The sequence below is a fragment of the Triturus cristatus genome, chromosome 11 (assembly GCF_964204655.1).
Source record: "Triturus cristatus chromosome 11, aTriCri1.1, whole genome shotgun sequence".
NCBI classification, from domain to species: Eukaryota; Metazoa; Chordata; class Amphibia; order Caudata; family Salamandridae; genus Triturus; species Triturus cristatus.
Genome location: NC_140594.1, coordinates 956,295,666 through 956,308,005, shown reverse-complemented (window position 1 = coordinate 956,308,005; position 12,340 = coordinate 956,295,666).

The following is a 12,340-nucleotide window of genomic DNA, read 5'->3' as shown; positions in this document are numbered from 1 at the left end:
TATACCCCTACTTTTAGCCCTGCTACCAGGATTTTTTCTTTAAGTAAATATGATTTAAAGTTCACTAGGATCCTTCTTGGATTTTTTCCCCAGGTCTTTTTGAGTATGGATCCCGATGTACTCTTTGTATATCATCTTCGAAAAGTTGTGTTTCAATATCAGGGTGAAGTTCTATAAGGAGGTTGATTATAAAAGATCTAATGTCTCCTCCCTCCACATCTTCTGGTATATTCAGGAACCTGATGTTATTCCTCCTTGCATTGTTTTCTAGACTTTCCAACTTTTCCTTCAGGATTTCATCGCCACTTTTTATCGTCTGGATCTCACGTGCATTTTTATCTACTTGCTTTGTAAGGTCCTCCATGGCTAGCTCTACAGCTCCTACTCTTTCTGAAATATCATTCGGTTTAGCTTCTAGAGTCTCACAGACCGTTTGTATTTTAAGTTGATTATTTTCAGAGACCGCAAATTTGTCTCTTATTTCTGTGAGGAGAGTTGTTAATAACCCCTCTGTAGCGGAGTTTGCCCCTGCATTATCTATTGTGTTTGAAATTTTTACTAGGTCTATCTCCTTTGTTGCTGGCTTATCTTTTTGAGACGAAACTAGTATCTCGGTGCTACTAGATTGAGTCTCAGTACCTTTAAACTGAATCACCGCATAGTCTTTTTTTTAGTCAGGGGGGTGAAGGGGTAATATCACTCTCATCAACCAGCTGGGAGAGGGGTTCAAAACTATTCTTTGAACCAACAGGCTCCATTGCTACTCTTAAAGGAGACTGCGTGTCCTGAATTTTAAAATATGACCTTAATGAGGGCGTAATACGGGTACTACCTGAATTTGTTTTCAACTGTTTCTTCCTCCCCTTACAAAGAGGGGTTTTACCCAGAGAATCCTTTAAATTCTGTGTGGAGCCTGTGCCTTTTAAAGACTTAGTTTGTATTACGGGCACCGATTCTCTACTAATAGTTTCAGGAGGGGACTGATTTTGGCCCCAGATATCCCTGCTTCTAAGGGTGTATCTGTTTAATCTATTGGCCCCTGTAAAAAGATCTTCATCTTGCTTCTCCTTCTCTAACCCCCCTCGTTCTGTCTTAGGTCCCCAATCTCGCCCCTTCCTTCTTACCAGGGTCATTTGAAAACGCCATACGCCAAAGACTGCTTCTTCTAGAACTGACGAGGTTCTCCCGTAGTTTACGGCCGACTGTTTCTCTGTCTTTTCTCCCCCGACACTCTGAGGACCCTCAGGGGTTAATGCGCTTGGGAGGCTAGGGAGGCACCTCCAACTTGGGAACGGAGAGGCGGTGAATCGGCTCCCGTCGCTCCGAAATCCTACTCCGGCTGTAGTATGGGTTAACCACTCCCTATGTACAACGCTAAGTTAGCATAACCTCGTCGGCTGATAGAAAGCCAGCTTGCCGCTTTTGCTGCTTTTGCACGCGACACTGTTGTTACATGTTATTCATTCGAGAACTGCTGACTCGACTTTGCTTCACATGAGAACCGTCTGTTGTTTAACATCTTTAACAGTGAGTAGTGAGCTTGGTCTGTACACCGTGTAAAGAACGAGTCTGGATCACTAGACCGTGCAGGTTGTTGTGTTCAGGTTGATCGTACCACTTCTTAGCCATAACATACATACAGCTGCCAATACCTGAAAGACGAGTCCTTTAATATTGCAGAGCAGCATGTTTTCTTTCTCATTCAAAACGAAGAGCTGTTGCAGGAGAGAGCCTAGCTGATCCTGTGATGTGATTCCACTAAGCTGATCCATAAGGTATGGGGTCCCCCATGCAAGCCTAAGAGACTTTCTATTAGTCTAATAATAACCTATTAGTTGCTAGAGAAAGGAGGGTGGTCGCTTTCCACTGTCATTATTATTATGATTGCTCCTTTCATTTTCTATGGTATTGTAACAATGCTGATGGTTCTGATCTTAACCATTTGTCTGCTTGTGTTAGCCAAAGTACTGCATCTTAGGACGCGAGGTTTATAAAATAAACTCTTTAAACTTTACCGTGTCTTTGTTATTCTGTTGTGGACTGATATATAGATACCAACAGGTATTTCGGATTTCCACCACTCCTGAGAATATCTAAGTCACTTGTTCTGGGTTGTCTATACATTGGGACCGCCGAGCTAAATCTCGGATAACGAATGGGACACTAAGCTAGTCGGATAGGGGTTCTTGGTTCTGAGGGGAGTTTCTGGTACACCACAATTCTCTGAGGTCCTGGTTTCCTGCGCATAGTTCTGTGCATAAGCAGAATCCCTGCAACATGGTGCACCTAACGTTTGGTCTTTTGATCTGAAACGCCTTAGTAGTGCTTTTATTAGTCCACAATGCCCTCACTCTAGTTTCCGGACAATGGGAGTGACGGCTTAACCTACCTAGGTTTCGACTAAAGGTTCTTTCAAGCTTGATAATTAAAAAGGTTTTCTTTTTCTGAACCCCAGTGCTATTGTAGAGCTTGTTGTTGCTCTTCTGTGTGTCCCGATGGCGGTCAACGTCGCCGCACATAGTCGGGTTCCCCTGACCGCACATTTACGGGTCTATGGGGTACCTGATGATGGGTTGGCTGTTATTTTTGTGGTAGGGGCTGATGCGGCGTTCCCATATGAATTGTTTTACTCTTGGGTGACGTTCGATGCAGTGGATGCGAACGATAATTTGTTCCACGAATATACTGCCACAGCGATGCCTGCAGCCTATGCCCCTTATCAGACACTTGAAATTCCTCTCACTGCCTGGCAGCATACCATTTGGTTTAATGGCGCCCTTCCCCATGCGGTAGTACCGGCGAGAATGGGCCCGTTGTCTATTGCAGGGGCCACATGGCCGGTGCTGGCCGGTTATACGCCCTATCCCCGCTACATGACTGTGGGGTGGCAGAGTTGCGTGTGCTACACACTGCCCTGATTACGGTCCATAGGGCGTTAGTGCAGTACGTGTCTCGCAATGTACAGGAGGGAGCACCTGCAGTTGCGGGCCACTCGACTGACCATCACTCGGTGGTCATCAGTCCAGTTATGGTTAATGCGGTTGTTGGCAAGCGCCCCCAGAATAAGGATGAATTTCCTTACTGGCTTGCTGAAAAGTTTGATCAATTAGAAGCCGTGTTTTCGCATACTTCTCCTGTGGATAAACACAGGATACTCACTATTACTTTGCCGAAGGACCTGGTCCCGGACATTGTCGACTGTGACAATTGGGGCAAGGTCTTTGCTGCGACCTATCCGAAGTGCTATGGTACTCCGTCTATGTCCGTACTACCCTCTGTCATCAAGAAGGTCCAAGACAACCATGGTGCAGAGGCAGCCATCGAGTTGGGAATGAGACTTGTCGACAGCTTCGATGTGGTTTGTTCCATGGTAATGGGCAACCTCAAAGGAGATGCCATGCAATTCCAAGTGGGCAATATGTTGGCACTTGCGGATCCGGCCGACAGGCCAAAGGAATTCGCTAAAATAATTGCGAAAGCCTACAGAATGGTGGGTCGTAGCGCCTTGGGTGTGAAACCCACCGTGATCATTCCTACTGTAGTACAGCAACCTAAAGTGAGTTTGTCTACCAAAGACGAAAAGCCCGCCTTCCCAAAACAAAGTTGGCGAGCCAAGAAACAGGGGAAGCAGCAAAAGAAACGGAGGTCTCGTTCTGCGTCGCCGGTGCAGATACAAACTGAACGCACTTATGATTTGCGCGATCGTTCTAATATTAAGTCACCTGATAGATTTCAGGTTCCTGAACAACGCTCTCCTCGTTTTTCACAGGAAACATCGGCTTTTCAATCCGGTGGCGGAGATCGTGGGAAAGGAAGGGGTGCTCAAGGTCGTGAGCAGCCCCGTCAGACTGACGGTAAAGGCAAGCAGGACGAATCTGCACGTCAAAGACCCCCGTTTCAGTAGAAAAAAGTTGCTGCTCTGACTGCGAGATATGCCTCAGATGGTACGGACACAGCTTCTGAACCAGACATGGGCGCTAACGCTGCTAGACAGCGCGGCGGAAGTTACAGTAGTGCGACAAGCGCTGCGTCCATATCTGGCGGCGACAGCAACTGATACATTTGTAAGTGTTGAAACTGCTGATACTCGCGTATCTCCCCCTGAACAGATGTTTGAAATTGTCCTTATAATTGAGGGTGACTTACAACGTAAAATTAAAGTGGTATTTTGGGATAATCTAACCTCCACCTATGATATCCTTTTGGCGGAGGCGGATTGGCCCCCGGCTTTCGTTTTAGATGCTCCTAGAGTAGAGGTAGTGATCCTCCCGTCCTTTGGGCACACAGTGCCAATGGAACATTCTAACAGGTTAGCCGGGGAGTGGTTGCAGGTGCTCGCGCCTGCGTTGTACCGTACTCAGGTGGGCTGGGACAAATTTTCTCCCAACCATACGATTCCGTTGTGGTCAGAACCCCAGCCACAGCCCCAATATCCCATGCGTCGCGAAGCTAGGTCTCACGTCGCGTCTATCCTTGAACAATTGGAATATCAGGGTGTAATTGAAACATGTGTGTCACCCATGAATAATCCTTTATTCACTGTGACGAAGCCTGACGGATCGTACCGCCTAGTTTTGGATTACCGTCACTTAAATTCGCACTGCCGGACATGTGCGGTACAAAATACTCACAGTTCGGCTCTAGTCGATAGTCTCGTGAGAAAACGGTTTAAAACCACACTTGACATCTCCAATGGCTTTTATAGCCATAATCTGTCCCCTCATAGCTATGAGTGGATGGCGTTTACCTCGGGTGGCAAACAAAAGAAGTTCAAAAGGCTCCCGATGGGCTATAAAAATAGCCCCGGGGTCTTTGCTGCTCGTGTGGCTCTCTCTTGGAGATGGTTGACCCGGAAGCATACTCGTATGTAGATGACATCTACCTAACAGACGACGAGTTGCTTCCACACCTTGCTCGCGTGGATAACATAATTACTATGTTTGCTGACTTCGGTTACAAGTTCAACTTTGCGAAGTCCCACATTGCCGAGTTCACAGTGTTGTTCTTGGGGTACGAACTCAATAATGAGGGTCGAGGCTTGGCTCCGCAGTTCCTTGAGAAATGCACACGCCTTAGTGCTCCTACGACACTGAAGAAATTACAATCTTTGCTGGGTTTTCTGAATTTCGGTCGTACCTACATTCCTGATTATGCCCAGCGTATCAAGTCGCTTTATGCCTTGGTACAACCTACTTTTACCAAATCTTGCTGGCTGCCTGAGCATTCGGCTGCATTGCAATCTTTGCAGTCTGATCTTCTTGCTTTGAAATTCTTACAAACTCGTGATAACCACACTAATCTGGTCATTAGAATTGTGCCGGGTGCAGTGGGTTTCACCTACTTGACGTTCAATGAGGGCGACACCGTCCCCATTGCATACAAATCTCATCTGTACACTTCGGCTGAGCTGCGCTTTTCCGCTGTTGAAAAAGTACTGACAGCAGTTCAGATGGCGATCCTCAAAGAGCGAGCGCTATCACAGGGGAAGCACATGCTGGTGGTAACACCGTACCCTGCCCTTGAGGCGGTCACTAAAGCCAGTGTACTGAATTCTAAGGCTTTGCATCCAAGGTGGATACAATGGGCGACCTCCTTGACCTCGCCTGACGTCACATATATCTTTGACGCGGCATTACAGACACAGGAGTTCTTGGAGTACGAATTTGTTCATCCGGCTCCTCTGACTTTGCACCCGCTCGAGGATTACCATTGTGTCATTTACACTGATGGGTCTGCGCAACCCGCTACTGGATCAAAGCACGCCTATTCAGCAGCCTGCGCAATTGTGGTGGGTACTTTCGTGAACGGCGAGTTCCAATCTGATGTCGTGCATACGCAGTCATTGGGTGATTGTATAGCGCAGTTAGCAGAACTGAGGGCTCTGGTGCTTGCACTGGAGTTTGCTGATCCTCGAGTCACTACTCTTATAGTGAGTGACTCATACTATTGTGTTCAATCATACAACGAAAATCTACACTTTTGGAGTCACAATGACTTTCGTGATTCTAAAGGTAGCACAGTAAAGCATAAAACGCTTTGGGTTCGAGTGGCAGAACTTAAGGAACGTTTGCCCCTCGTGAATGTAATTCACACTCTTGGTCACCAACGGGTTGGTGTCCATGCTGTCGGTAACAGTTTGGCTGACGAGGCAGCAAAAACCGCAGTGGCGACATATTTAGTCGCAGCAGTTACAAGATCCAAAACTAAGATTGATGATGACATCTTGGCAGCTATTGCTGCGTCCGAGACAGGGACAGGCTTTCCGAAAGGTTTCCCTTCTTGCTACCATTATCGCTTAAGTCCTGATAACGTCCCGTTAGTGAAGATTAACGACGTTGGTGACAGATTGATTCCCAACGCGGACTGCAGACCATCTCTGATTTCAGCTGCCCACGAAGGTGTTGCGTCTGCGCATGCCGGCGGTTCGGCTACTGTATCTCTTTTGCAGCAACGTTACTGGTGGTACGGTTTGTACAAACAGGCGCGGGTTTATGTCCTTTTATGTGACATTTGCCAGCAGATTAAACCTTCTTCTGCCGCGCGTCCACCACAAACGCAGCTGTATATATCTAATCAACCACTTGCGTGTGTTTATTTAGATCACTGCGGTCCTTTTTCCTCTGATACTGCGTACAAGTACATCTTAGTTGCAGTGGATTCGTGCACACGGTTTCTGTGGGTGTGGCCGCAAAGGAGTACTGATGCCCGGACTGTCATCAAGGATTTGCGTGTCTTTGTTGGGAGTTTTGCATGTGGTACCCTTCATTCTGACCAGGGCCCTGCGTTTGCCTCTAGGGCGTACAAAGAAGCCATGAGAAGTTTGGGGGTCCAAGTCAAATGTTCGTCTCCATACCGGCCTGAGGGCAATAGTGTTGTGGAGCGAATGAACCGTGACCTAAAGCAATCTTTGACAGCAAGGGTTTTAGGTACAGGCCGAGGCTGGCTCACCCACTTGTATGACGTGCAACGCGCACTTAATAATCTCCCTAGAAGGTCTCTGGGTGGGCGGACCCCATACATGATGCTCTTTGGAGTACGAATGTTTGTCCCGGACCTTGAGGGTCTAGACATGGCGGCGGCTGCTGCGCCTTTTGACCTAGATGATCACTGTGCTGTATTGCAGAATCTTCAAGAAGCCAGAGACACTCTAGCAAAGGACCACGTACCCTCTACATCCGAAGCTGAGCTCCAGATTCCGGTAGTCGGCTGGCTACCTCAAGTTGGTGACCTGATCCGTGAGAATGTGGAGAACAAGAAGGAGTTTGGCCCCTCTTATCGTGCACCAGTCCCGGTGCTTGGAGTCCAGGGTACACGTACAGTTATTTTACCTCCACTTCCTGGTCGCAAGGATAACAGGTACATCTTGATTGACAATGTCAAGCTACAGCGGGTGGCCGATTCTCCATAGTATGACACCTTCAGTTTCTTGCCCTTCTATTCTGCGAAATTCTGTTGTGATGCCGCCCTCGAACATCATGCCTGAGGTTGCCGTTGAGATGCATGCAGTTACTGCTCCTTCTATGCCGCCTACTGCTGGTGGTTTGCCTGATGATCCTGAGTATGCTTATCCTGCAGGTGTCCCGTTGCCTCTGTTACATTCGACAGCGATTAACCAGTCACGTTCTTCCTTTGACACTGAATCAATGACTTCCACTGCCCCTTCCAAAATTTCTATATTTTTTGCCTGGTTCAAGAGACATTTTTTGGTGGCACCATGGACTTACATCTGGCTGGTGCTAATATGTATTTTTTTGTTCATGACAATTGGCTTTGTGGTAGTGTTTTTTAAACTTATCAATGGACTCTACCTGGCTGAACGATCTGCGATTAGATTAATTGATGGAACTTTGGCCCCCCATTCCTCATCACATATTATGAAAAGGGACCAGACTTTTGTGAACATTACAGCCTGGCCTGTGCGTGATGGGATCGCTTGGGATGCTGTTAAATTTCAAATTCATGGACCTACTGAAGTGATTAATGTGCCTAATGTCTTTCGTGTTTCTATGGGTGATGTAGTTAAACAGAATATCCGATCGGATGATTGGGATGTACAAGCAATAGAAGCACTATTTTCTGATCTAAAATATTATGCTGCATTTGATGCTGAAGTTTTGTATTTAAATTCTGCAAATTATGGTGAACAATTTTGCTATCAACATTATGGCACACATTTCCTACACAGAGCAAATACCTTTCGTAATTTTGTTAATTACACACAATGGGAACACTGTCCGGCCCCTTATTATGGCAGCTCTGCCACGTTAGTGAACAAGTTCACATATTTTTCGGATTTTAGTGTGTCTAGTCCGACCTCTTTTTATTTTAAAGTGGCGGCTGAGACCGCCTCTAAGGTTAGATTGACACATACCAAATTGTTATATTCCAAGTCCTTTATGGATGACTTGGCTATCGGAGGCTATGAACTATGGAAAGCTACTATCGATCTTAAATCGGTTTGGGGTACTAAACCGTGGCAGGTTCAGGGAACAGAAGCTTTGCATCGCGCCTGTCTTATCCCAAACCCCATTTTGTTTTTGAATTCATATATTTTTCAGACCACCTGTTTTGGATTGGCTACATCTAAAAAATTGAATTCCCCCTCGATCCCGGATCTGGGTGCTTATCCCGGCTGGGGTAATCACACAGATCTTTCCCTTACTGGGTTGCAGTCCCTCATTTCCAACACCACCTTTAATGTTTCAGCATTTAATCCTGATGGGTGGTTGGTATGGCAAACTGGTTCAGATTCATGTCAACGTCGATTTCTAGCTTTAGCACCTGGGTATACTCAGGTCAGGGTAGATCCTCATTTTGAATCATCACACACTGTAACTACCTACTCTGTGGGTAAGTTATGCCAGTCATGGCTGCAACATTCCACATTAGCATCTGTTAAACTTCATTTGTCACGTTTAAACGACAAAATTGATCTGAATGATTTTATTAAGGGTCCTGCGACAGGCAGGTCCAAAAGATGGGTATATGCTATTTACAACGAAGTTTGGAAAATGTCGCAAATTGAAGCTGCGTCCAGATTACGTGCTATTGACCAAGCCAATATGGAAAAGGTATTGGCTGTGATTGATAATAGTATAAACACCTTGTCTTCTAGAATTTACACTTTAGATAATATTGTTTCATCTGTCGTAGACATTGTGCAGGATGATTTGTCTGTATTGTATCATGGACAGAATCAGTTGCGTTCTGTTATGCAGTTTGCATGGACTTTACAACCGTTAAAGGCAGGGAAGGTCCCATGGGATTACATGAATGTTTCATCTTTGTTCCTCCCTTTTAATTTAACTGCAAAACAACAGTTTATGTCCATGAAAGATGCTACTTATTCATTACTGCACATTGAGAAATTGGAACCGTTACCTTTCTCTATTGCTGAGTTAAATTTGGCCGTGTGGCTTATCCACGGAGTGATCACTTTACCTTTTCCGCTTTTTAGGTTTAGTTCATGCATGAAACATTATGCTCTTGGCAGATATGAACAACTTGGCACTGCATTCCTGCACGAAGTTTGGTCGCTCCCGTTTACATATAGATGCATGCGGGAGGGACAAGAGGTTTATTTAAAGGGTGAGGAGTGCACTTCTGCCCCTGATCATTCTGTAGTGTGTAGACACATACAATTACATGGTGCTTGCAATATACACGCTCCTAATTTGGCTTGCATCCTGAAGGGTATACCGGTGCCGGTTATAACCCCTTCATTTACGCTGCTTGCTAACGGTAGTTATTTGCTTTTAAATAATGAGGATTGCTGCGGGATGCTTGAGGGAATACCTTACATAGTAACTGTTTCACAGCGGGTTGTTTGCTGTAATAATGTCCTTTTCCCACCCCCGCATGGCCGGCTCGATGTTTCTATCTGGCCTTCGATTCCAACCTTGAAAGCAGAGTTCAACCAGATGAGCAGAATAAGGGCTCTTTTGTCTCAAAAGGAGGTCGCTTTGACTTCGTCCCGTGAAACCTTTCTTCTTCACGTGGCAAACACCCGCACGGAGGTGCAGGCGCTTTTGAATACTGACCTCCCCTTGCATTTTGGAACATTGATACAGACTATCTTTAATGCCTCGTCTACGACTGGCATAGTTCATTTTTTTAAACTTGTGGGCTCCGGCCTCGTGACCTCTTTTCAAACTATTTTTGGTGTGATCCCGCATTTTTTCATTCTATTTTTTCCAGCGTCTTCGGAGGTCTCCCTTTGCTTCTCGCCCTTATAGCTGGAATACTTCTATTGGTTTGCGTACTACGCAATGGCTGCGCAACTTGCGTACCGAGACAACATGCCCCGGCTGTTACATCTGCGTAACCGGATGTTTGAATACAATAGCACCTTACCCCTGGCGACCTTAAGCGTCGCATATGGATTGTCCTTCCGGTTTCCATTCTTTACTTGTGTGCAACCAGTCTTTCACTGCCTGGATTGTCCATTCCAGTGGGCTCTGGATTTATGCCTGTCAAACTCGGTGTCACCTGTCCCGGATTTTGATCAACTAATGGGCCCCTTAGTGGCTCATGAGTTTGCATGTTCTGGTGTCGGGCTTATGGCCTTGGGTGCGGCATATGGAGTCCTTGGAAATTGGGCCATTGAAGAGGCTGCGATTGACTTGCTGGAACTAAGTTATGTCGAGGAACCTTCCTGTTGTCCTCTTGTGGTGCTGGAAGCTCCAATTGTGAATGACCACGTCTGTTCCTTTCCCTTGCTGAATTGGATGGCGGATAATTTTGCGGAACGCTCCAATGATTTCCGCTTGGAGGCTGTTGCAACTTATTATGCCTATACCTTGATGGATTGACTCTTTGTCTTGGTCAACTCATGGTGCATCCATCGATGTCATTTTTCCCATTTTTTCATGGTTTTTTCCCTGACTACATCATTTTTCCATTTTGACAATTTGTTTTTTTCGAACTTTACACTTACCTTATATGGACTTATAGTTCATGCCCGTGGTTCCGTTCTTTCTAACTTGAACTCTGTGTTCTTGATAAGTGCGCCCCTAGTGGTTAGTAGTCCGATCAAGGGGGGTGTAGTATGGGTTAACCACTCCCTATGTACAACGCTAAGTTAGCATAACCTCGTCGGCTGTTAGAAAGCCAGCTTGCCGCTTTTGCTGGTTTTGCACGCGACACTGTTGTTACATGTTATTCATTCGAGAACTGCTGACTCGACTTTGCTTCACATGAGAACCGTCTGTTGTTTAACATCTTTAACAGTGAGTAGTGACCTTGGTCTGTACACCGTGTAAAGAACGAGTCTGGGTCACTAGACGGTGCAGGTTGTTGTGTTCAGGTTGATCGTACCAATTCTTAGCCATAACATACATACAGCTGCCAATACCTGAAAGACGAGTCCTTTAATATTGCAGAGCAGCATGTTTTCTTTTTCATTCGAAACGAAGAGCTGTTGCAGGAGAGAGCCTAGCTGATCCTGTGATGTGATTCCACTAAGCTGATCCATAAGGTATGGGGTCCCCCATGCAAGCCTAAGAGACTTTCTATTAGTCTAATAATAATCTATTAGTTGCTAGAGAAAGGAGGGTGGTCGCTTTCCACTGTCATTATTATTATGATTGCTCCTTTCATTTTCTATGGTATTATAACAATGCTGATGGTTCTGATCTTAACCATTTGTCTGCTTGTGTTAGCCAAAGTACTGCATCTTAGGACGCGAGGTTTATAAAATAAACTCTTTAAACTTTACCGTGTCTTTGTTATTCTGTTGTGGACTGATATATAGATACCAACAGGTATTTCGGATTTCCACCACTCTTAAGAATATCTAAGTCGCTTGTTCTGGGTTGTCTATACATTGGGACCGCCGAGCTAAATCTCGGATAACGAATGGGACACTAAGCTAGTCGGATAGGGGTTCTTGGTTCTGAGGGGAGTTTCTGGTACACCACAATTCTCTGAGGTCCTGGTTTCCTGCGCATAGTTCTGTGCATAAGCAGAATCCCTGCAACACGGCGGCTACGCGTCTTCCATACGAAATCTGCACTGCCGCCTCTGACCAGCAGCCTCCCCGCGGCGCTGCCTCCCTTTCGACCGCCACCTCTCCACATCTGACTGATCCACACCGAGCCCGGAACACAAACTTTCCCCCCCGGCACCAGTGACTACATGGAGAGCAAAACCCGAAGAGAAAAAGAAAACACCGCGTAAGTCAGTTCATCTTTACAAACTCTTGCTCTGACTTGCTATGACCCTTACTAGAAAACCACATCCATTATTTCCGCAATTTCCAAAAATGCCTTGGCTGAGAGAGAGCCTCCGGCCGCTGCTAACCGACGGCCGCCATTTTCCCCTGCTCCGCTGACTCATTTGT